Source organism: Amblyomma mixtum, chromosome 4 (genome assembly GCF_055824585.1).
Source record: "Amblyomma mixtum isolate Tamu chromosome 4, ASM5582458v1, whole genome shotgun sequence".
In the NCBI taxonomy this organism is placed as follows: Eukaryota; Metazoa; Arthropoda; class Arachnida; order Ixodida; family Ixodidae; genus Amblyomma; species Amblyomma mixtum.
This window is the reverse complement of record NC_143015.1, coordinates 158,658,027-158,681,685: the sequence shown is the minus strand read 5'-3', so window position 1 is coordinate 158,681,685 and position 23,659 is coordinate 158,658,027. Positions and strand designations below refer to the sequence as shown.

The following is a 23,659-nucleotide window of genomic DNA, read 5'->3' as shown; positions in this document are numbered from 1 at the left end:
TCATGTCTGCTGGGAATTCCTCCCCGGCCCGTGTTCGCCGATCTTAACAGGCTGATCATCCCAAGGCCGCGGGTTCGATACCGGTAGCGGCGACCGTATTTCGGTACATATAAACGAAATACAAAGGCACGACCGTGTGCTGTGCGATGTCAGCTAGCGCATGTTAGCAACCCTAGGTCGTCTAAATTAATCCCGAGCCCTCGACTACGGTGTCCTTCACAGCCCACATGTGTCGCTTTGGGACGTTGAGCCCCACAACTTACAATATCTTCGCTCGTCGCTCGAATCGGGTGGTCTCCTGTCGGCAGCTTCCGTCTCGTTGGTCATCATCATCCACGTTTTCCACGGCTATCTTAGGCGTCAGTGTAGTCGGTGGAAGTCAGAAAGTAGTGGACTCTGGGAGTAAGTGTAAAATCACAGTGTTATGTTGGTGTAGCCGTGATTGAGCCGTTTTTCTTTAACGGGAGCAAACTGTCCTATCGAGCACTGCCTTTCACGAAGGGATCGAGTGCGATAGAAGCATTTGTCCTGCTCCAGGATAAGCTCGGATTTGGATCAATGCGTCATCATTGTTATGAGATTGGAGTGTGGTATAAAGCTTGGTAAGTCCTTGTCGTCAGGACCTTTTATTGCCCAATGTCGCGAATTCGCACATATACCGTTTTCATGCCGCGTACAGTCGAGGACACAAGTCTGTAGGACGCCTGAGCGGGAACCACAGCGGATATCTCGGTGGTTCGTGATCACGCTTGTAGAGGTGAAAGCCGGGCTAGTCTTCGCTAATGTGTTGTTGAATGAGGTGGCCGTTGGCACACGTTGCTCTTATGCTCCTAGGTAGCTTTTCGGATGTCCTGGAGACTTTTTTCCCCGATAGTACTCATCGAACTCGCATACGAAGTTTCATGTCAACATGTTCTCAGTATAGCCAGTGCTTTTCTGTCGTGCTTGGCGTCACTTTGAGCGAGCTGCTTGAAGAACAAGGGGACGCGAGTATGTGACTGCCAGCTAGCGTCCAGGAGTTCCTCGTTTCTCATTTACTGGCTGATGTTGTGGGAAAGATAGAAAAGCATTTTTTTTAATATAAAAACGTCGTTTACTGTCCCGGGGTCTTTGAGTTGTTTGGAGGAGGCCTTCCATACGCTCTTCCGCGCAGCACGGACTAATTGCTCAAAACGAATCAAATGCTCTAACAGTTGCCACTTTGAGACATGCCGAATTCTCTAGAGAGAGTTTTAGCTGCGGCGACAAACTTTTGACGTTGTCATTTAAATTTCCCTGCATCGGTTAGCGTAATGCGCAGGTAACGATTTTTTTCCTGTTTTTTTTTTCTCACAACTTTGCTATTAAAGTGCTACCGGGTAGTTTGCGGAAACTTTTGGTGGTAACGCTGCGCTAGGCCCGGTGCGAGAATGGGGGCTGCATTACTGCGATAATTACTATATATATATATATATATATATATATATAGTCTACTTTCGGGTCAACCGAGCTCGCTTGATGCGTATTCCCGGATTCCCGGAGTTGGTTACCGCGAACTTCACTCCCGGTTTATTCGAACTGACGCTTTCGTCCTGTCAGACCAGGTGCAGCAAAAGGATCCCGTTAATTCGAACTCCGCTTTATTCGAAGCAATTTCCGCTCACCTCACGGTTCGAATTACCGATAGTCGACTGTAAATCACCATGTTCCCACATTATAGTTCCTGTTTTCCCGTCACGCGGGATATCCTCACTGTTCTCCCCGAGTGTGTGACCTCCGAACTTTGCTGGAAGGTTCCACTGTTCTTCGCAAAGTCCGTGGCTTTTGAGAGTGCGGGTTTCGCTTTGCGGTCTGTCTCCCGACGCCCGGGGCAGCGCCAACAGAATGGCCTTTCGCGGGCATTGCTGTGTGGTGGAATTCTCGCGGTTGTTTATGGCCCTCGTAAAGTGAGAGAGATTCGTCGCCGGAGGGCCGAGGCCGCCGAACGGAGATTTTCAGTCTCAGCCTCGCTGTCTTTTAAATAGAAGCAAAGTCTATGCATTTTAGTGCATAATTTGGGACGGGGCGGACGGCTTGTAAGAGCATCAGAGGAATAGAATGTATTCTAAAGAAAGGGAAATTGAAAGAAAAAGTTAGAACTGGCTATTGATTTATTTATTTCTGATACCCTCATGGCCCACAGGGCATTATTGAGGGGAGTGGTACATAGATATCAAATGAAACTACAAAAAAAAGGGGGGGGGGGGGGGGGTAACGCATATATAGACATGCCTACAAAAAATGATACGCATGATTGCGAAAAGAAAACTAGCTGCAAGAAAATACATGATTCAAAAAAGTGAAACAATACAATAATTAGGAATACCAACACCAAAGCGAATAAATTCACAAAAACAGTCGAAAAACGTTGCAAGTAAACACAAAGATATGAACTAGAACGTCACCATTCGTAGAAACATTGAACGAGCATTTCGATTTTTTTTTTTTTTTGGGGGGGGGGGGGATATAAATTGTAGGAAAAAGTGGAGGACGCCTGTCGGAGAGAGCGACTCCGCAGAGGTAGTGGAATGAGCCCGAGGAGGGGAGCCGAGAAACGAAAACAAGGTCGAGATCTGGCAGCTTCTTGCGAAGCACTGCGCAAGGGTTGTTTGTTCAATTGACGGTCGGACGAAACCGCGCGGTGGTGACGCGCGTCCGGAAAATGTGGGCGTCTCCGCCGACGACGCCCGTCTCCCCGCGTGGGAACGGTTTCAGTTAACGTTAGCGTGTACTAATCGCATGACACAGCCGTCCAGAGAGTGACCGTACAGGCGAGGGTCCGATGTCGCGTTTACACGAATGCGACGGAAGTCGACTCGAGACCACTTTTTGGGAAAAAGTGCATGTTTTGAGACGGAAAGGCGTGACTCGTCCTCTATACTCTCTTCCTCGTCGTTTTTGGCACTTTCCACTCAAAAGCAAGCAGTAGTCGCAGCAGTAGTACTAGCAGTAGTGCAAGCACTAGTAGTCGCAGCAGTATAAGCAGTAGTGCAGTAGCGCAGTAGTGCAAGCACTAGTAGTCGCAGCAGTAGTGCAGTGGTGCAAGCACTAGTAGTCGCAGCAGTAGTACAGTAGCGCAGTAGTGCAAGCACTAGTAGTCGCAGCAGTAGTACAAGCAGTAGTGCAAGCACTAGTAGTCGCAGCAGTAGTACAAGCAGTAGTGCAAGCACTAGTAGTCACAGCAGTAGTGCAAGCAGTAGTAGTCGCAGCAGTAGCGCAGTAGTGCAAGCACTAGTAGTCGCTGCAGTAGTGCAGTAGCGCAATAGTGCGAGCACTAGTAGTCCAAGCAGTAGTGGACAATCGCGCGGTCGCTTCATGGTGAGAACCTCGTCTCCTCGATAAGAAGGGGGAGGGTGGGGAGGGTTCTCTACCCGCAAGCAAGCCGCCACGTGTCTCGGAAGTTTCTCGTACACCCACGCTTCCCCCCCCTGCTTGGCAGTTTTGCTGCCTCTGCGCTGCGTGACGGCGATGCGAGCGCGCCGTCGCCGGCGGAGCGTTGCGTGCTCTGACGTAATGGTCGCGCGTGTGTGCGTGTGCAGATGGGGGAGGGGCTCCTCCTTCTTCCTCTCTCTCCTTCGTTCTTCTGCGGGGCGGAAAAGGCGGGCAGCGATGTGTGCATCGTTTTATGCGGGAGCTTACGCACATCGCCGACGGCGATACGGCCGCGGCGGAAGCTCCCGGTATCCGATTGCCCCCCTCCCTTTCTCTACTCTCCTCCCTTCCTCCTTTCTTCTAGTGTGTTCGCGCGCGCGCTCGAACACGCACGTACGCGAAGTCGAGAGGGAGGGAGGAGGGGGGTGATTTCGCGGAACTCTGTCCTCTGCGGACGGAGGAGGAGGAGAGAGAGAAAAAAAACGACGTGGCAGAGCCGGCGGGCCAGGCCGGGCTGCTTCGTGTAGCTTCGAGTAGTGGTAGGCTTCAAGCGTGCGCTCTTCACTTGGCGGGTAGGCATGTGCTGCGCGATTGCGTGCATGCCTCGCGGAGCTGCGCGGTAGGTTTAGTAGGGTAAAGGGGGACTGCTTCCGCTGCCTGGAGTTGTTTTATCGCGTTGGTGGCGGTGGCTTGCGTGCGTTGCGTTGGTCGTGTCGGAAGTTGCTAGCGTCACGGCCGAAATCAGGGGCCTCTCTCTACTCATCTTGGCAACTATCCTGTCGGAATGTGGTCTCACCAGTTCGCCCGAGACTAGCGTATCAGTCGCTCGATCTCACTGTTTAGTGCGAAAGCAGTAATCCGGAGGTATCCGCAGCTGGCCTAGCGCGAGCTTTCGGTCCCGCGTCGCTACCCGCTCACTGTTGTCTTCTACGTGGCACTAATCCGGAGGTTCTGATCCGAGCAATTTTCTGCGTGTCCGCTAAAAAAAAAGAAAGATACCGAATTGAATCAGCCATGATGTGTGCGCCTCAGTTCAGTCATTCGTACATGTAAAATCAGTAAAAGCAGTCTTCGCCAAGAAAGAAAAAATAAAGAAAGCCTATACTTTCGCGCTGAATCCAATGTCGTAAACATCGTCTTTTTTTTTTTTTTTTGGTATCTGCTCACTATACTGCCGCATTCGGCGCGCTAACGCAATACTTCTTACTTCTAAACCGACCTTTACCCGGACCGGTGGCGTTATATACGCGGGCTATGCATCTGTGTTGTACGTTTTTTTCTGCGTGCATCCGTGCGTGCTTTCTTCTTTTTTTATTGCCGCTTCTGAATGCCGTCTCCGTGCTTCCCGGCCGTTTGAAAAGCGCGTTCTCGCTCTCGCGTGGCTCGTTTCCCTATAGCGCCGTCTCTTCTAGGAACTACCGATCGCCGTCAAAGCGTATGGACGTAAGAGTGGCGTCGTTTTTGGGGCTTCGAAGAAAGTGTTCCGTTCCTCGGCGAAACGTGCCGACGGCGGACGTAGAAAGCGTCGAGCCGCGGTGTGTGTGTGTGTGTGTGTGTGTGTGTGTGTGTGTGTGTGTGTGTGTGTGTGTGTGTGTGTGTGTGTGTGTGTGTGTGTGTGTGTGTGTGTGTGTGTGTGTGTGTGTGTGTGTCGTTCGGCGGGTGTTTCGCGTTCGCGGCAGTAACCCTGCTGCTCGGATCGATATGTGCGCTTCGTGGTATAACAGCGCCGTATATATCGAACACTTCATTGGGGAGCTTCATCGCGCCGTTTACTTACCGCCCTGCTCTTTACGGTCACACCGCCGCGGTGGTCACGGCTTTAGGCTGGTTATCAATAGGTTCCGGGAACCAGTCCCGGCCGCGGCGGCAACGGTTCGGTGGGGGCGAAACGCAAAAAGGCGCCCGTGCGCTAGCTGTGCGGTGTCATTGCGAATATACGTTAACGGGACATTGAGGACAGAAGTTGGTGTGTATGGACTAGATATGCTGCGTATTCTGATCGCAGAGAGACCTGTCTCTCTCACCGAAAAAGGAGCTTTTGAAAGCTAGAAAAAAAAAGAAAGAAAAAAAGAAATACAGGTGACGCCATCAGCGGCCGATTTCGCAAGTAAAACGCCTGCGTCGACGCCGTTTATGGGGCTCGGATCCCGGAGGCTACGCTACTCCGCCTTTGACTTAGAAATCGGGGGATGCCTTCCTTTTGGGTTATGACGTCACGAGGTTTGGTTTCCACGAGGTTTCCAGCGCGTCACGAGTGCGCGCTGGAAAGCAGATTTGGTGTACACTGGATTATTGGACGCCTACTGCGCATGCGCGGTGGCACATGCGCTGCCACTTGGGGGCGCGCGCCTGCTCACACAGAAGCGTTTGCGGGACGGCAGGCTGGAAACGCTGATTGGTCGATGGGATGCGCTTCTCCGTGACGTTTTTTGACTTCGCCCTCGTTCTCAACCGGACGTGGCGTCAGCGCGCCTTTCTCGACCTCTCCCTAGAGCGCCTGGGGAATCGCTAGGTGCACCCGCCGCGCCGCGCGTGCGTGGTGAGCGGGCATTCGTTTCGTGATCCTCGGCGCGCTCGTTTCGAGGCGTGTGCAGCTATGGCGTTCGTGCGTGGTGCGCTCGGCGGCGACAGCCAGCTGAAATTTCTGTGCAGTTTTTGCTTGCGGCTTTCGCCGTTTCCCCATGAGCACGTGGCTAGTGTCGTGCTCGTATTTAAAGTTTTTGCCGCGGCACTACAAGGATCCGCATCAGGCGCGCTTTGAGGACCGCCGTTTGACAGCTACGCTGACGCGCTTGTCGGGGGTGCGCATTCTCAACCCTGAGGTAAGGACTGAACTACATTGTCGCAAGTTTTCTCGTGCATTGAGGACTCACCAAATTGCGGTGCTTGTAACGAAACTTTTTTTTTTTTTTTTTGCAGCGTCGTTCCCTGGATATGCTTCTCGGAAGCCGATGTCATTGTTCGCCGCGGACGCTGGGCCTACTGCTCGCCGCCACGCCGCTGTAGGTTGACGTTGAAGAGCTGCTCCAAACGGCCCTTTTCAGGGCCGCTTCATTGCTTCCTGGAAGATTGCGGGCATCAATCTCGCGGCCGTGTTCCCTCTCTTTGTCGAAATCGGCGCCAGACATCAGAACCCGCGCTAGGCCTCGTTGCAGGGTTAAACGAGTGCAGTGTGGCTTTAGAGAAGTTATGACTTGCGCTTAGTCTATCTATATCATTCATTCAGTGCAGTGTGCCTTTGCTTCTTTAGCGACTTCTCACGCCTTGTCGAAATCGGATTTAAAGCTCACGCCACGCCTCGTTGAATGGGTTAACCGAGTGCAGCGCCTAGCTTTGTTTTTGTGTTCTAACCTGTAAGCAGTGCACCTTTCTTCGCTCCTTACTTTTGTTCTTTTCAGTCGTTTCCTGAATCCGTCGAAAGAGCCAGGCTTGCCGGATGGTTGTTCGCCGTGAATGGAACCACGAGGCGATCGCATCTGCATACACAGCACGACTTTGTTCCCTCGTGTTTTTTTTTACCAAGGATTGCTTCGACAGCTCGTGCAAAACGAGGACTGCGCACGCCGTGTCGTCGCTGCTTAGTGAAGAGGCACAAAACGGATGTCGTCCTTACTAAAGGCCCTTCTCGGGGCCACCTCAGTGTTTCCTGGCAGACCACGCGCTTTCCGCCCTGTGCACATGTTCCCCTCATTTCCAATCATTTGTAAGTTGCATATCAATGAATTAATAAATCAGTCAATGCACTTTATTTACCAGAAAAATCTCGCTGGTCACCCTGGGTTAAAAGCTGTGCACACAGCTTGACAAGGCCCAGGGGACCATTAGATGACAGTTTTGAACGTAGCAAAAACAAGTTGGTACTTTAAAAGAACATGGAAAGTACACCAAACAATATAAGAGATAAACATTACAATCGCGCCTTACAGTAAAGAAAAAGAAAACACTTTGACAGCAGACATACAGTATCAATTTACACTATAATACATACAAAAATCACGACATTCAGCATTATGGCACGAAATATAAGAACAGCACATAAAGCAAAAAAGAATGCAAGTTACAATATTACAGATAGATTAGCTGTTTACATTTGCATATGCATAAAATTAGTCCTCGTCTCCTTGGGCCTCCTTCAAATCCTGCAGAAGGCTTGAATTTGCAACTGCTAATATCAAAGAAGATTTAGAAGAACTTCAGTTTGGGATACACGGTGCATAGTACTTGAGAAAACAAACAATAGCGCCTACAATGACACACACAGAAGAATAACTATGCAGCACAAGCGCTATCCTGCGCTCTACAGTATGGAACTGTGACTGAAAAATGAACCTTCACGTCAGTGAAATATGAGCCTTTAGGCTGTCTACAAATTGTTATTACAGAAAGAAATAAATATTAGTGAATGTTGTGTGAGAGGCTTGCATATTACTCTGTTTATTTATTTATTTACCCCTCAAGGCCAGTGGCATTACACAGATGTTAGGGTGGGCTTGTCTAAAAGGAAAGTAAAATAATAGAGCCCGGCCCGCACCGCTTAGAGCACAACGGGCTAGTGGCATTACACAGGGGGAATGGTAAATATACTAAAACTGAGAGAAAAATACAGTTGATTACATGAACATTAAACAGCGCCTGAATATACAATGTTAGCTAGTGCTACGCGGAACTGCTCGTAATTTTCAGTGCCGGCAACTTCTGCGGTAAGGTGGTTCCAGTCGCATGAGGTTCGCGGCAGGAATGACTGCGAGCAGCATTTTCTGTTGCATGACATACTTCCAACTTTGTGATCATGATCAATGCGGCGGGATACAGAAATTGTACGGGGGATGAGGTGATCACGAAGAGCGGGATGATGGTACAGCTTGTGGAACAGGGTGATACGAAACACTTTTCTACGCGATGTCAGTTATGGGAGGCAGATATTAGACTTCATAGCTGTGCGGTTGTAGTTAACAAGGATTAAACGCACAGAGTTATTTTGCACCAGCTCAAGATCATTAATGAAGTCATGAGCAGGGTGCCATACACGTGTTGCATGCTCGAGTTTTTATCGTATTAGTGTTTGATAAAGCAGTAGTTTCAAATTGGAAGGAACGTTAAAGAAGTTGCGACGTAAGTAGCAAAGCATGCGATTAGCATTTTCAATTATGTTCTCGGTATGAAGAGACCAGTTAAGATAATAAGTAATGTGGACGCCGATGCACTTATATGATGAGGCTGATTCCAACGAAATGTTATCGATGTAGTAGTGAGGTGGGACGGAAGTTTTTCTAGATACACGCATGACTTTGCATTTGTTCATATATAGCTGCATTCACCATTCTTCGCACTGAAGTCAGTGGCGGTCTCGTCAAGTAGTCCCCTGCTTTGTACGTTCACCTTGTTAGCGGCTGTCTTATTTCACACAATTCCACGTTCTACACGTTGATAGGTATCGTGTTCCTGCCTTGGTGGTAGTGGTTTATTTTTTTAAAAAAAAGGAAGCAAAAGAGTGTTGCCGGCTGCGGCAATTGCTATCTAATATCTTAAGCACCCGAGCTGCAGCCGGCGGAAACGACAGGGAAAGGGAGAGGATATAGTAAGGAGAAGTATAGAGGGGAGCGACAGCAAGAAAGGACAGGGGAGAGCTTTGTACACTATTTACAAAATACAAAAGTAATCAAGTTCCCGCCACCGTTGTCTTGCCATGCCGCCGGCGCGGCGGCGACGGCGGTGCCATTTACCTGCGGTTGCGGTGGCCAACAACCTCGTCGGCGGGAGGGGGGGGGGGGGGGGAGCCACCCATTCATGTCTTTATCCCACCAGGGACACAGCGACGCAAGCGAGGGGACCATCCCTTTCTGGCTTGACAAGGAGCGCCGACCAGCCGCCTTGGGGACTGAGGGCAGAACAAATTAAGCCACTTCCCAGAACTGATAAATGAAGGCCGCTAACCCCACTGGTGAAATGTCCGGGCAGGTGCTTTGACCTTAGTGGACATGTCGTGGCAATTATCTCAGACGTCGACTCGTTTCGCCTGGTATCGAAATGAATATTGCTCGCGTAAGCGTTAACATTCAAAGATTGAGTAATGGTATAACGTCTATACCTTTCGCCATTTATTTTTCAATAACAAAGCGCAAAAAATTTTTTATGCAAATAAAATGAAAAATCGTTGTTTCTATTTTTTCTTTTTTTATATACAGCAGTCTGTCCGCTCCCCCTAAAACCACTCTCTGTGACCGCCACTGACTGAAGTAATGTAAGGTTGTTAGTGTTGGTTATTTCTCTAAAAATGACGCAAACATCAGCGAATAGGTGAATATGAGAATCCATAAGAGAGCGGGGATCATTAATGTTAGATCAGGAACAGTAGCTAGGGTCCAAGAACTGAACCTTGTGGAACTCCGGAAGACACCTCTGTAAAACAGGTGTTATAACCGTAAGCGCTCACCACTAATTGTGAGCGATTAAGTAGACATTCAATCCATTTCAATAAGTTACAGTCAATATTAAGATGTTTTAGTTTGTGAGCCAAAAGGTTGTGACATACATCGTCGAAAGCCTTTGAAAAATTCAGAAATATACAGCCAGTTAGTGATGATAGGTCTAGAATACAGTGCAATGCATGTGTAAACTATATTAACTGTGTTTCGCAAGAGTAAAGTTTTCGAAAACAATGTTGCGCTGACATAAAAAGTTGTTCAATGAAAGGAAGTTAACAAGGTTGGTGAATATTATATGTTTGAACATTTTGGGTCAAGTATTGGTAAGGGATATGGGACGATAATTAATAGGGGATGCTTTGCTGCCGGATTTGTAGACTGTAACCACCTTTCCGATCTTCCACTCAGTAGCAGCGTTGACTGGTCAATGCTGGAAAAGTTTGGTTAGTATAATGGGCGAATAAGCTGCAGTGCTTTTTAAGTAACGCAGTCATAACCCGGAGCGGAATGAACACTGAGTCCATCAATAAGCTTATTCACACCAGTAGGAGCAACAGTTATAGGTGGCATGAAAACATAGTTGAAGTGGTGAGTTGTAGGCATATGTATATATCAGATATGGGTGTAAAGTTGTCAGTGATTACGCGGTTAAGAATCGTGACGCGAACGTCGGAAGGGATGAGGTCGCCTAACGGGCCAGATAACGCAAAACTATCGTCGGTGGAAGGATTAATGACCCGCCAGAATTTTTGACATTGGTGGTTACATGTGAGTGGAAGTGCTTTTAGCGCTTTTGAGCGCCTGAACATACATTTTGGAAGCCGCTGAATACGAAGTCCGATCGCTCACTAGTTGGCGAGAACTTTGCGATGCGGTAGAGGTTTTCTTTTTGTTAGATAAACGTTTAATGTGATTATTACACTAGGGAGCTATTGAGTGGGTGGTAGCAGTGCGTTCAGGAGTGTATTGTTCTGTGAGTTGGGTGATTATAGCTGTGAACATGCTCCAGTTGGTTTGAATGCTGCGGACACCAAAGCTATGGGAAAGCATCGATAAAAAAAAATAGTTCATTATTTATCGCCTGAAAATTTGCTCCATTGTAGTCTCGTATTATTATTTTTTTTCTTTTTGTTAGTGTTCGGAGTGGCTAGATTAATGTCATAGTGCATTAGCAAGTGGTCGCTGATGCCTGGCAGGTATGTAATAGGTGAGACTATGTCAGATCGATTTGTCAGGATTAAATCTAGCGTATTAGCCGCGTTGGCTGTTATAGTCCCTTGTGAGCACAAATGCACTAACGAGAATACTGAGCGCACATCTAAAAATTCGCGACTTCGAGACGAGAACGGGGACATTAAAGGGGAGTTGGTATCCCATGTTATCTTCGAAAAAATTAGATCGGCAAATAAAAAATACTGAAATAGATCATGGTGCTTTGTTTTTAAGTGTTTCCATAAAAAAGTATGGCAACAGATAAGGAAAGGCTTAGGTGATCGTGATCGAGGAGGTTAGACTGAATTATAGTGCAACAGCTTGAAACAGGTCTTCACATCATTCATATATACTTTTGCATCTGAGCCTTGTATTTATTGCTGTATTTTGTGTTACAACTTGTATTTAACATTTTTCAATTTTGCTAAACCTGTTCTTTTTTGCATATATTATGTATTCGCCCCTCCTGCTTGGGCCTACTGTAGGCCTGCAGTATGTTCTAAATAAAATAAAAATAAAAAGAACATTGCAGGAGCCCGGACAAAGCAAAATTACACAAATTACGTTTGAATAGAGATTATGGCAGGAAAGTGGATGAAATATAGCTAAAAGAAGAAATGTGAACCGAAGCAAAGTATGTAATGAGCCAGAAATATGCATATCAAAGAAGACACTGCACTGAGAAAATGGACAGCATGAAATAAATGAGCAGCACAAGTGCAGCGTACAGGCCTTTATCAAAGAATTTATTTTTTGTTTATTTACCACGTCCTGGTAGTGTTAGCTCCATAAAGCATTATCAAAATTATCACAATTTTCAGTTTTATTTGCTTAGGAGAACGTTAGAGCATTAAGAACTTGGCTCATAAATGCACCTCAAATATTGCCATAAATCATCGTACTCTTCGTCCTGGGCCACAAGAGCTGGGGCTTCATGAGATAATTATTACGGTGCATTAACGAAAATTTCAACATGCCGTCAGCATGCAAAGATTTTATACTGGCGCTGAAAAAACCGCATTTTTTTAATTTTCGCTGGCAGGAGGGAGTAACTTTCTTGACTGCGCTGCTTTCTTCCTAAGCAAATGAAAGACGTGTATGCCGAGCAAAAACAATTCGAAAATATGTAGCGTAAGATATAACACTAATGCACTGTGAAGCTTGATGCCTTATTGGTCCAGTAGAGTGGAGAGCTGGGCGAGTTAATTGGTTCACGATTGTAGAAAGAAAACCAGCGCAAAAGACGGGGACACAGAACTCGGAACACAGAATACAGGAACACAGAACACAGCGTCGTCCTGTGTTCCTGTTGTGCGTCTCCGTCCTTTGCCCTTGTTTTTTTTTTCCTTAATTGGCCATGCACTTGTGGCAATTTAAGTGCACTTCCTGTGAATTTTGCACAAAAGTAGTGTATTTTTGCATTCACCTTTTTTACACGCTGAGTTGTTTTATCTTTTGGTCACTTCAGAAGGGAGGAGTTAGTATAGAAGTAATTTACTTGGAGAATACAAGGAAATATATCTTGCGATGAATTTTCTCATATTTTAATTCTGCCTGATGGGAATGCATTACGCGCCATACGGTGTTACTCACAACCAAACGCCCAAGGCTCTAAGTTGGGCAAAGCATGTATCATATATGTGGAAGTGCATGGCTGTGGTGCGCTGGGCGTCTTGCATGCACAGCAGGAAGTGATTTGTGTCTAGACCATCCAGGAGGGCATGTACAAGGACGGGAAGATAGTACAAACGCTAAAAAAAAAAAAAAAAAGCTGGCTGGGGCTAGAAACGCATTTTTCGTTCTAGCAAGTACCAATGTTGGGGCAAAGCAACCAGTTTTGGGCGCCTTGTAAGAAGAAAGGATGGTTCTGGGAAGCGGAGGCAGGGCTGCGTACGGCGCACGCGAGGTCGCGGGGTCACGGAGTAGCGCTGCAGCAGCACATCGGGAAAAGGTTAAATTCTTCCACTCGCCACTCGCAGCGCACCGCAGAGCCGGCAGCCTTCTCTCTTGTCCGCCTACCCGGCAGGTTCCGGCCGGGGAGACGGACAATAGTCGCGGGCGAGAGCGAAGGAGGGGGGGGGGGGGCACCACATGAAAAGCATTAGAAGAATGTCACTGGCGCCTCCACTACGGCTCAGCTTGTACTATTCTGGCGCAGTGCTGCGTTTCGCCGTAATCGCTTGTCAGCAAAGTGAACACAGCACCGTGCCTTCCCGTGAATAGTACAAGCAGGGACGTCGCGGCCACATCGGCATTCGCAGTATAGCGCCGCCCTGTCGCTTATTTGCTCGCTTATCCTCTAACAAGTCAAAAAGTCTTCCTGTTGTGGCACGCCATCCATGGCTTACGACACCACGTCTGTCATTCCCCTTCATACTTCAAGCGTTTCTCTTGCTATGGAAGTATTAGCCGTTGCGGCCACCAATTCAAGCAGCGAGAAAAATTTCAGCGCCGCAGGATTCGTAATGAAAGAGCGCCGCTCTTGTTTCGATCAAGCCATCATCAATGAACAACTTGCATATTTAGAGTGACAAATCTATACCTTTATGCGTTGTGTCTTGTGTATAATCCCAAACTGTGATCTGGAATGCGAGGTCAAAATTTGAATGTCATTGAAATAAACTCATTTTCCTGAAATTCTCTTTTTGTGTCGTCGCCGCTTTGCAGGTCGGGCCGAGCACGAGCGTGCTCAGGGTCCTTCAGTGTCGGGCCGGGCTTCCTGTCGGTAGGTTAAGTCCCGGGCCGGGCGCGGGTTCGAAATTGCGGCCCGTGCACAGCTCTATTCAGAAACCTAATCACATTTCCTTTTGTGAAAAAAGAGCTATGTGCAGAGTTTAAATGGTGCAAGTATGAAGCTACAATGAAGTCAATTACCAAACACATCGAAACATCAGTTGTGATGCCTGAAAAAAGATGTACTGCAACATATAAATACTCAAGTCTCGATAAGCAGGAATACTGAAGGGGAATAAAAAGTTTTCTTTTGTTCGGGCTCACGCACCTGCTACAAACATATTCTTTATACATAGCAATAAAACTTGAAATAACTGTTTAAGAAGCCTTTTGGTCAAAGTATAGCTAAGTATGACTGAAAGGAGTCCGCAAGAAATGCACGGAAGCAGGCATGCAGTGTGACAGCGCAGCGCGACAGGTGCGCTTTTTAATCTCGCGCGCGCACTGAAGAACATGGGTTTATGGTTTATTGGGGTTTTAACGTCGCAAAACGAGGCAGGCTATGAGGGACGCCGTAGTGAAAGGGGTTCGGAAATTTCGACCACCTGGGGTTCTTTAACGTGCACTGACATCGCACAGTACACGGGCCTCTAGAATTTAGCCTCCATCGAAATTCGACCACCCCGACCGGGATCGAACCCGCGTCTTTCGGATCAGCGGCCGAGCGCCATAGCCACTGAGCCACCGCGGCGGGTCGAAAGACATGACGGGGACACGCCGAGGAGGCAACGCTGCAGTGCACGCTGCCTCCTCGCCTCTCGGCTCCTCGCGAGCAGCCCCGTCCGCTGACGAGCGGTGGCGGGGGAAAATCTAGGGAAAACATGCCTGTCCCCAACAGGACATGACGTCATTAAATATCACGTGACCTATGACGTCACGCGTATGACGTCATATTTTTTTGACCAATCAGCGTTTCCAGCCTGCCGTCCCGCAAACGCTTGTGCTCACACCGCATCTTGTCCAAGATGGCGGCGGCGTCCGACGAACTTCTGGCCGAGGGTCGTCTGCATATAAGTGGCGCCCAAACTGGTCCGACGACGCGACTTTTTTTGTTGTTTCTTCGATCTCCCGCGATATACCGCTCCGAGTCCGCGTAATGTTTTGCGACGCGTTATAATTGCGCGTTGCCCGCGGCACTTTCCCTTCGGCCGTCACGTTCGCCTATAGGGCCTCCTCGCATGTGTAGTTAGTATACGTGACAGGAAGAGGCTTGATATCGCGCGACGCCGCACCCATTTCGTAAGATACGCGCACGTAACACGCCTGTGCGCAGGGTCTACCTGCCGGCCTTTTTCTTTCTTCTTTCTGTACTTTTTTTCTCGTCTTGTGCGTTTTGCTACTCCACCGTAATAAGGAGGAGGGGGACGGGGGGGTTAGGGGGGAGGCCACTTATAAGCGGAGCTCCTCTCCGGATGTTAACGGAGTCATCGATCATTGCTGTGGGAGGCGCTGCCGCCATGTCGCAGGATATCCGCGACCATTTCGATTCCCCCCCCCCCCCCCCCCCCCCCCCCCCCGGTCGCCCGTACGGCGAGTAGGGAAAGTTGTGACAGGGGCGTGTCTGCTCGGTGATGTTTCCTCTGTTTCCTTTTCTTTTTTTCGTTCGACTCTCTCCTTCTCGAAGTTCTTTTTGCCCAAAATTGGTATGCAGAAATAACCGGAACGGTGGAGAAGGGTTGGATGGAGCGTTTGTTTTTTTTGTTCCGCAGAACGACTCACTTTCTGCGCACAGAACAAAAAAAGGTTTATTTCTTTTTTTCTAGAGAGCCGTCTTCTTCCTGGAACGCGACATTTCTTGCGTATGAGACTTAGATTTCCGCCCCGCCGCGGTGGCTCAGTGGTTACGGCGCTCGGCTGCTGACCCGAAAGACGCGGGTTCGATCCCGGCTGCGGCGGCTGAATTTCGATGGAGGAGAATTAAATTCTAGAGGCCCGTGCACTGTGCGATGTCAGTGCACGTTAAAGAACCCCAGGTGGTCGAAATTTCCGGAGCCCTTCACTACGGCGTCCCTCATAGCCTGAGTCGCTTTGGAACGTTAAACCCAATAAACCTGAGTCGCTTTGGGACGTTAAACCCCAATAAACCAAACCAAACTTATATTTCCAGCCTGTCGCGTGTGCGTATCGCTTCCTGGCTGTTTTAGGTCGCCCGCGCGTTTGCCCCTGCCAGGTTTATAACCCTATAACCACGCAGAAGGTTGCGCATTGTCAGGGTTGCAGGCGAACCGACAAAGAGTGATCGTTGGATACTGGCGTTGTTTCTGTATTCTGTTGCCGAATCTGTGAGCGTGCGGAGACTGATCGTGTAAGACCGCACTGAAGTGGCGTGATTGAAGACTGGCGTCGTTCGTACTGCTGACTGATCGATTTCGGTCGATCGACGCGTGTTCGGATTTGGTTTGGTTGGTTTGGTTTATTGGTGTTTAACGTCCCAAAGCGACTCGGGCTATGAGGGACGCCGTAGTGGAGGGCTCCGGAAATTTCGACCACCAGGGGTTCTTTAACGATTTGGAGCGCACTGCGCAGAATTCGCGTAAACTAACGGTCGAGGTATATATATGATATATCGCGTACAGCGGACCTGCGGCACGTGCTGTGTACGCTACGTACGGGGCTCCACGGATGTACGGCGCGCTCCTGGGGGCAATTAAGGGCGACAGGCGGCGCACCGAACGGCTTTGTAGGCGAAGTACTAATGATCTCTCCATTGGTCGCGTTGTTGAATGATTCAGCCTTCGTGCCGCCCCCCTGTGTGTGTGTGTGTGTGTGTGTGTGTGCGTGCGTGCGTGCGTGTGTGTGTGTGTGTGTGCGTGTGTGTACGTGCGTGTGTGTGTGTGTGCGTGTGTGTGTGTGTACGTGCGTGCGTGCGTGTGTGTGTGTGTGTGTTTGTGTGCGTGTGTGTGTGTGTGTGTGAGAGAGAGAGAGAGAGCAGTTTGCCCTCAACGCACACATCTGTGTCGATGAATCCCGTGAAAGCTGCATCCGTTGTTCCAGCGAAGCCCGCCAGTAATGTTTAAAAACAGGCTTTCCGGGGCCCAGAAATATATATCCTGCTCCTGGCGTAGTAATGTGATACCAGTGGCGGCGGACGTCACGGGGCAGGTGGTGGATAGCGTTAACTTTAGTCGAGTACAACTCTACACTCTGGACACAAATACACCTATATGGGAGTAAAAAAAGGTGTAAGCTCTCCTCTGGAGCACACCCTTTTAAAAGGGTGTGCGCTAGAGAGGAACAGAAAGGAGTAAAAAAAGGGTGTTAACTATGTTAACTACGCTCCTTTCTGATGCTCTCTAGCGCGCGAGGACAACTTTACTCCCTTTTTACTCCCTTCTGTTTAGAGTGTAGAATGAAGCGGCGAATGGCCCTCAGGGGAAGCCGCCATGCAGCCAATGGTGCCGATCGGTTCTTATGACGTCACGGTTGATCCTCTAGCGTGAGAAGTTGCAGGTACAGCCTTTGTCAAAAGTTTAGAGCCCAGGGGGCTTTCTTTTGAGCCACACTGTGTCGTTCTTAATGAATCTCTAGCGCTCCAAATTTCCTGAACGTGAGAAGATTTCTGGTACTGCCTCCTGCAACAGGTAGGACTTCTACGAATGCTCCTGGAGTCCCAATATAAAGCTCAGAAGTGAACCCCCTGGCCTCTAAACTTTTGACAAAGACTGTACGTGTCTGGCAACTGCCTCCTTGACATAAGTGAAACAGCGCGAAGGCGAAACGAAGGGACATGACATCCCTTCTTCGTTTCGCCTTCGGGCTTCTTCTTTCGCGCTGTTTTCACTCATGTCACAATGGACCAACTAGCCCAGCAAAAAGTTCTGCTTGATTGCCTCTCGAAATGGGCTTAAACCTCGTCGTCATGACAATTGATCGACGCCGTTGGCTGGAAGGGGGGTGTCCTTCGTAGGTTATATGCCGCTGCCTTCCTGACTTGTGTCCTGCTGAAGTTAACGAAGTTCACTTGCAGTCTTCCGCCCGTCGCCGCTGGTATTAATGCGCCACAAAAGGCCTCGTTTAGGCCATCAAAAAGCTTACTTTCAAAATTACTGGCTTTGGTTTGGTTTGGTTTACTGGGGCTTAACGTCCCGAAGCAACTCAGGCTATGAGGCACGCCGTAGTGAAGGGCTCCGGAAATTTCGACCACCTGGAGTCCTTTAACGTGCACTGACATCGCACAGAACACGGGCCTCTGGAATTCCGCCTCCATCGAAATTCGGCCTCCGCGGCCGGGATCGGACCCGCGTCTTTCGTTTCAGCAGCTGAGCGCCGTAACCACTGAGCCACCGCTGCGGGCAAAATTGCTGGCTTGTTGGCTTCGCTGAAGCACCTGGTACATATACGCGTAGGTCTCTGCGGCGTGCGTTGGCAGCTGTTCACTCTGTGTACGTATAATGTGTATGAGCGAGGCATTTGTCTGCATCCATGCTTGCCACCCAGCTGCCGAGTACAGGTGGGAAGCAAAGTCGAACGAATATAAGGTTCGAGTTAATTGCTGTGCGAGATATGACGCCGGGCTTATAGGGCGGCCTAATCGGGGCGTTTCCGTTGCGCAGTCTTGGTTTTCTTTCTCTATATCGGTGCTCCGTCCTCGTCGAGTAGCCGCGCCCCTGCCAGGCACGCTTTCGTATCTCGCGAAACTGTCGAAGCGTGAAATCTCTGGTGACAGCTCTGCCCGTGCGTGTCAGGTCGACAAAAAACTGGCTTTGCTAAAAATAAATAAAGAAAGGTGATTGTTTCCTACTGCAAGCTTTCACAATTTGCACCAATGTTGTCGTGCGTTGGCAACTCTCGAAGCGTGTTTCACGCGTCCTCTCAAAGCTACGCTCTCAAGCATAATATATGCCACACGAAAATGTTTTTATACGCGGATACAACTTGAGTCTGCAGTGAAGCTCCGCCCACATTCAGCCTCCGCGCACCGAATTCCTACGCGTCAAAAAAGTAGTCCGCTGCTTAAACGTTTCTTGTTACGTAAACAAGAAGCTTATCACAAGAAAAAAAATTATAAGCTCTAGGATTTTGACCCGTGGATTGTTTGATATAGTCAAGCATTAAAAAGCTGATTTCGTTTAGAGTTGCGATTGGCCAGCGGAGTAATACAAGACGCCGCGGACCGCGGCCCAGTGTTAGCAACTGCTGTTTTTTTAAGTTGTATCCTACTATAGACAGTCCGTAGATTGTCCATAGACTTGCGTGTTGAAAGTCTACTGACTTTCTGTAGACAAATCCTATAGGCTAGTCTAGGCAATACAGACGCTTTAGGTAGTGTATAGTTAATGTATAGATTTATGGCCATACACTTTTCGTGGAGAAGCCGCCGCGGTGGCTCAGTGCCTACGGCGCTCGGCTGCTGACCTGAAAGACGCGGGTTCGGTCCCCGGCCGCGGCGGTAGCATTTCGATGGAGGCGAAATCCTAGAGGCCCGTGTACTGGGCGATGTCAGGGTATGAGGGACGCCGTAGTGTGAGGGACTCCTGAAGGAAGGTGTCCTCCACTACGGCGTCCCTCATAGCCTGAGTCGCTTCATGCTGAGGCTAGTAGTCAGTCTGATTGAAAACTTCGTCTTATCTTTTGTCTTATTACATTTCTTCCCGAGACAAAAAAAAAAAGATGCCCAGGCTTAGCTTGGTTAAGCCAAGAATGCGTTGCATATTGCGCGGTCTTTTTGCGCGAGGTATTGCTTGGCGGCACTCGATTTTCTCAGCAGCTTTTCCTCCGTGACGTATGGATGGATGGTTGGATGGATGGATAGGAGCGCCCCCTTTGAAACGGGGCGGTGGGAACGGCCACCATGCTCGGCCGTCCTTTTTTTATTTTTCTTATTTATTTTTCCCCCTCTTTTCGTTTTTTTTTCTTTTTTTCTTTTTTCCCCGTGGTTTGGTGACGTCACGTCACCACGTGACGCGACGTCACCAAACCACGTGACGTCACGTCACGTGGTTTGGTGGCTGCCCGGCCGCGCCCAAGGGCTGAACTGAGCGATTGCAATATGCTACGCATAAAAAAAAAAACCATCGTACGACGCACCCTTTTATTGAGCCCGTGACTCGTACACGTGTCTTGTGTCTTGATTCAGTGGCGCAAGAGTTTCGACGACCCAAGCCCAAGCGCCGGTTATGCAAGCCTCCCAAGATTAGACCCCGAGTGAAGCAGCGGCGATAAGGATCTAAGGGACGACGCTGCTGATACTGAGGGAACAGCGCCTCTCTCGGTTTGCCTCGGAACGAGTGAAAACCACCCGAGTGTCGATAAGGTAATCCTCAGCCCACTGCACGGCAAAGGCCTCTCCCATGTCTCTCCAGCAGTTGCGGTCACCGCATCCCCGCAAACTTCTAAATCTCATCCGCCCACCTAGCTTTCTGCCGCCCCCTTCTACGCTTGCCTTCTCTTGGAATCCACTCCGTTAAGGACCAGCGATCATCTTGCCCTCGAATTACATGCCCTGCCCAAGCCCATTAACTCCTCTTGATTTCGACTAGAATGTCATTGACCCGCGTTTGTTTCCTCACCAACCCCGCCCGCTTCCGATCTCTAATGTTGCACCTATCATTTTTCTTTCCATAGCTCGCTGCGTTGTTCTTAACTTAAGCTGAACCCTTTTCGTTAGCCTCCACATTTCTGTCCCGTAGGTGAGCACCGGTAAGATAAGCTGTTGTATACTTTTCTCTTGAGCGATATTGGCAAACTGCCATTCACGTTCTGAGAGAACCTGCCATATGCGCTCCGCCCCATTCTTATTCTTCTAGTTATTTCCCTCTCATGATCCGTATCAGCAGCCGTGGGGTCTCACGTTTAAATTTGGATTTTGATTCCTAACCTGTGTCTACATCGACACGGAGAGGTAGACCGCGGTTCTCCTTCAGACGGCCCTGTATATCGGCAACCGGCATCGTTTTGTAGTCGTTCGAATCATTTCAGGGTCCGGCTTAACATCAGCGGCATTGAGGAAACCTGCCACGCTTCAGATCTCGAGTGGTATACGCGCAGTTAACGGAACCTGGGTGGAAGCTTTCCACCCGGTATGTATGGAGGCTGCCCTGATACGGATTCTGTTATCATTTCGTTACGGATGAGCCGCTCTCAATCTCGTGGCCCGGCCTTCAGATTTTCTCGCAGCTTTGTGAGTGAGGCTATCTAGGTAGATAAGGGAGCAGCCGGGCTTTTTTTTTTCTTTTTAATCCCGATAAGTAAAGCCTCCAAGGAGGGGAGGCTTCGTGGGTGACCTTCGAGACGTGGTTGCGCTCGTATAGGCGCGGTGGTTGCAACTATAAGCTCTCGCGTTGAGTGGTGTTGTTCCGACTCTGAGATCCTCACAGATACGACTGTTTCGCACGGTTCAGTTTTCAGGCATAAAAGACATTGGGATTCCGCACTCTTTGCGACAGGCACAGGCGTCTCTCTCAAATCGCAGCCGTCTTGCGACTGGATTTCAACGAGATGGTCGCTGTGTCGCACTTTTGTTGAAATACGCCCATTCGCTTCCTCGTGAGGCAGTGGGAAGAGCGTAGCGGTGGCGCCGCTAGAGCGCGCGACGAGTGCAAGCGTAGCGAGAGCCGTTAGAATCGAAACATACTGCTCCAGTTGAGATCCTGTCGACTGCGCCAGTTGAGTTTCCCCTTCACGTTGTGAGGTGAGGAAACACTTGTTGATGATAAACTCGGGTTTCTTGATGGATTAATGGTTCGGACTCGCAAACATTTGGAGGTAGCAGTAAGAAAAAAAAAAACAAGGAAACAACTGAAGAAATACATAAATTTTAGGCAACCAGTGGCGCCCTCTTCGCCGGAGATTGTGACTTATTCGTCCCGTGTTTTTTGCATAGTTTACTTTTGCTCTATTTTCGCCTTTTGCCTTGGACATCTTTTTCATCCACTTTCAATGCCGGCTTTTGACCTAGGGGATACAAACGTTTTTCGGATGTGGCCGCCATCGGTGCGCGGAAGTGCTTGGCAGGTTGCAAGGCACGCCGTGACGGCTTGAGACCGCATTGGTCGGGTTTTAGTTATAAAACGTTGCAGGTGCCCCCGTCTGTCGCGTAGTTACCTGTTCCTTTGGCACACCGTCTGCACTTGGAGGGGGGGAGGTGAAGTATAACATGTAGTTGCGCACACGCTTTCTCTCTATCTCTCTCTCCCAACCCTAGCCGTACACACCACGACAGCTGCATTTATCGAGGCATAATAGTCCGCCCTTCGGGGAGGCGGCATTGTTTGCGTGCCGCGCGCTGTTGTGGCGAGATATACACTTTTACGGGTGGGCGTGAGTGACGTATGTGACAAGCAGATGGTCCGATAAGAGAAAGGTGACGCGTCTGTTTAGGTTGGGGGAGGGTGGCGACGTTACGCACCTGAACCGGCGGCTTCGGCGTCGTGTGCTGCTCACACTAGCGTGAACGTATCACGAACGTGGCGCTCCTGGATGCGCGTGGCTGTGTAGTAGCGTGACCGCCTCCCCCCCCCCCCCCCCATCCTTCCTCCCCCAGCCACGTGCACCACGCATGAGGAGGGCTTGCACCTTGCGCCGACCGTGTGTAACGCTGACACAGAGCCGTGCGAAAACTGCCACATGCGCACTCCGACGACTCTACTCGCTCTCCGCGCGTGGCTTCGAAAGGCGCGTTGCAGGCAGCTCGTGTAATACCGAGCAAAGGGTGGGGGGGGGGGGGGGGGGGGCAATGCATCGGGGCGTGACGGTTATCCGTACGCGCGGTCCGTGTACATGTTCGCGTAGCGCGTTTACGGTTTCAGTTCTTGCCTGGTGCACCCTCTTGTGCGGCGAGCATTGGGCTGGGGCAACACGTGGGTCGACCACGTCTACGCGTCTCCTGTAAATCGTCCGTGGTATGCGCGTCGTACACTTGTCCATAGCGTGCTCGAGCGTCTCGCTCTGTGTGCGATCTAAACGGAAAGTAGTAAAAAGGGAGTAAAGTTGTCTTTTAGCGCATTCCGTTCTTAGTCTCTCATAGGTGTACTCGTGCTTAGAGCGCAGTACGTTTCTGGCGGTCACCGCTGAGAAGCAAGTCGCGTACATGCGAACGTTGCATGCACTTTAAGGTGTTTCGAGCCCCAGGCCACTCGTAGGTGACCCCAGTTTGCGCCCTAGTGGGCGTGGACACCTGTACCTGCACTCATTTTTCCCATTTCTGGTACACTCTATGCTCAAATACACCTGTATGGGAGTAAAAAAAATTGCTGAGGCTCAGCTTGGCTAAGCCTGGGGAATGCGAAGCATATTAGGGGCTAGGCTTGGTAATACATGGCTTTCCTTGGTTGAATACTTGGTCATTTTAATACAACCACTAGAAGCCTTCGTCGTGGGGGAAGACAACGGCATGGCTACAGCGGAACGCCGACTAACCCCGAGACGCGCGTTGGGTGAGCGCCTGGATTGCCACGGAAGCCGCGTCTGCCTGCCCGGTGGAGCGAGCGTTTCACCTACACCGAGTGTGAACGCGCGTTCGAAATGCGCGGGTGTGACGGCTAGGCGTCCCACGGCGACGGCGCGAGGTGGAGGCCGGCTCTCTCATCTGATGTCACGTGGTGTGACGTCACGGTGTCACATGGCGTGACGGCTAGGGGTCCCACGGCGACGGCGCGAGGTGGAGGCCGGCTCTCTCATTCGATGTCACGTGGGGTGACGTCACGGTGTCACGTGGGGGTCCCACGGCGACGGCGTGAGTGGTAGCTCTAGCAATATGCTTCGCATAAAAGGGAGTAGGCTGTCCTCTATACGCACTCTCTTCTTTAAAGGGTGTGCGCTAGAGGACGGCTTTACACCCTTTTTACTCCTTCCTGTTTAGAGTGCAGGAATCGTGCATGCCTGTTTTTGTCCGACCACGATGGGACGGAGGAGCCGCACAATTGTTTTCCGGGCTACCGTCCGCTACTACACTACAATGC

General features: G+C 49.8%; 1 protein-coding gene and 1 long non-coding RNA gene across 2 annotated transcripts in view; both read left to right on the top strand.

Annotated features, from left to right (window-relative positions):
• The window catches only part of wge (BAH domain and coiled-coil containing protein winged eye), a 227,804-nt gene that overhangs the window by 37,335 nt on the left and 166,810 nt on the right, over nt 1-23,659 (top strand). The window lies entirely within an intron of this gene.
• LOC149348980 (uncharacterized) lies at nt 2,233-6,972 on the top strand. The gene is made up of 3 exons (XR_016282537.1): nt 2,233-6,212; nt 6,310-6,392; nt 6,789-6,972. It is a non-coding gene; the product is annotated as an uncharacterized LOC149348980 (long non-coding RNA).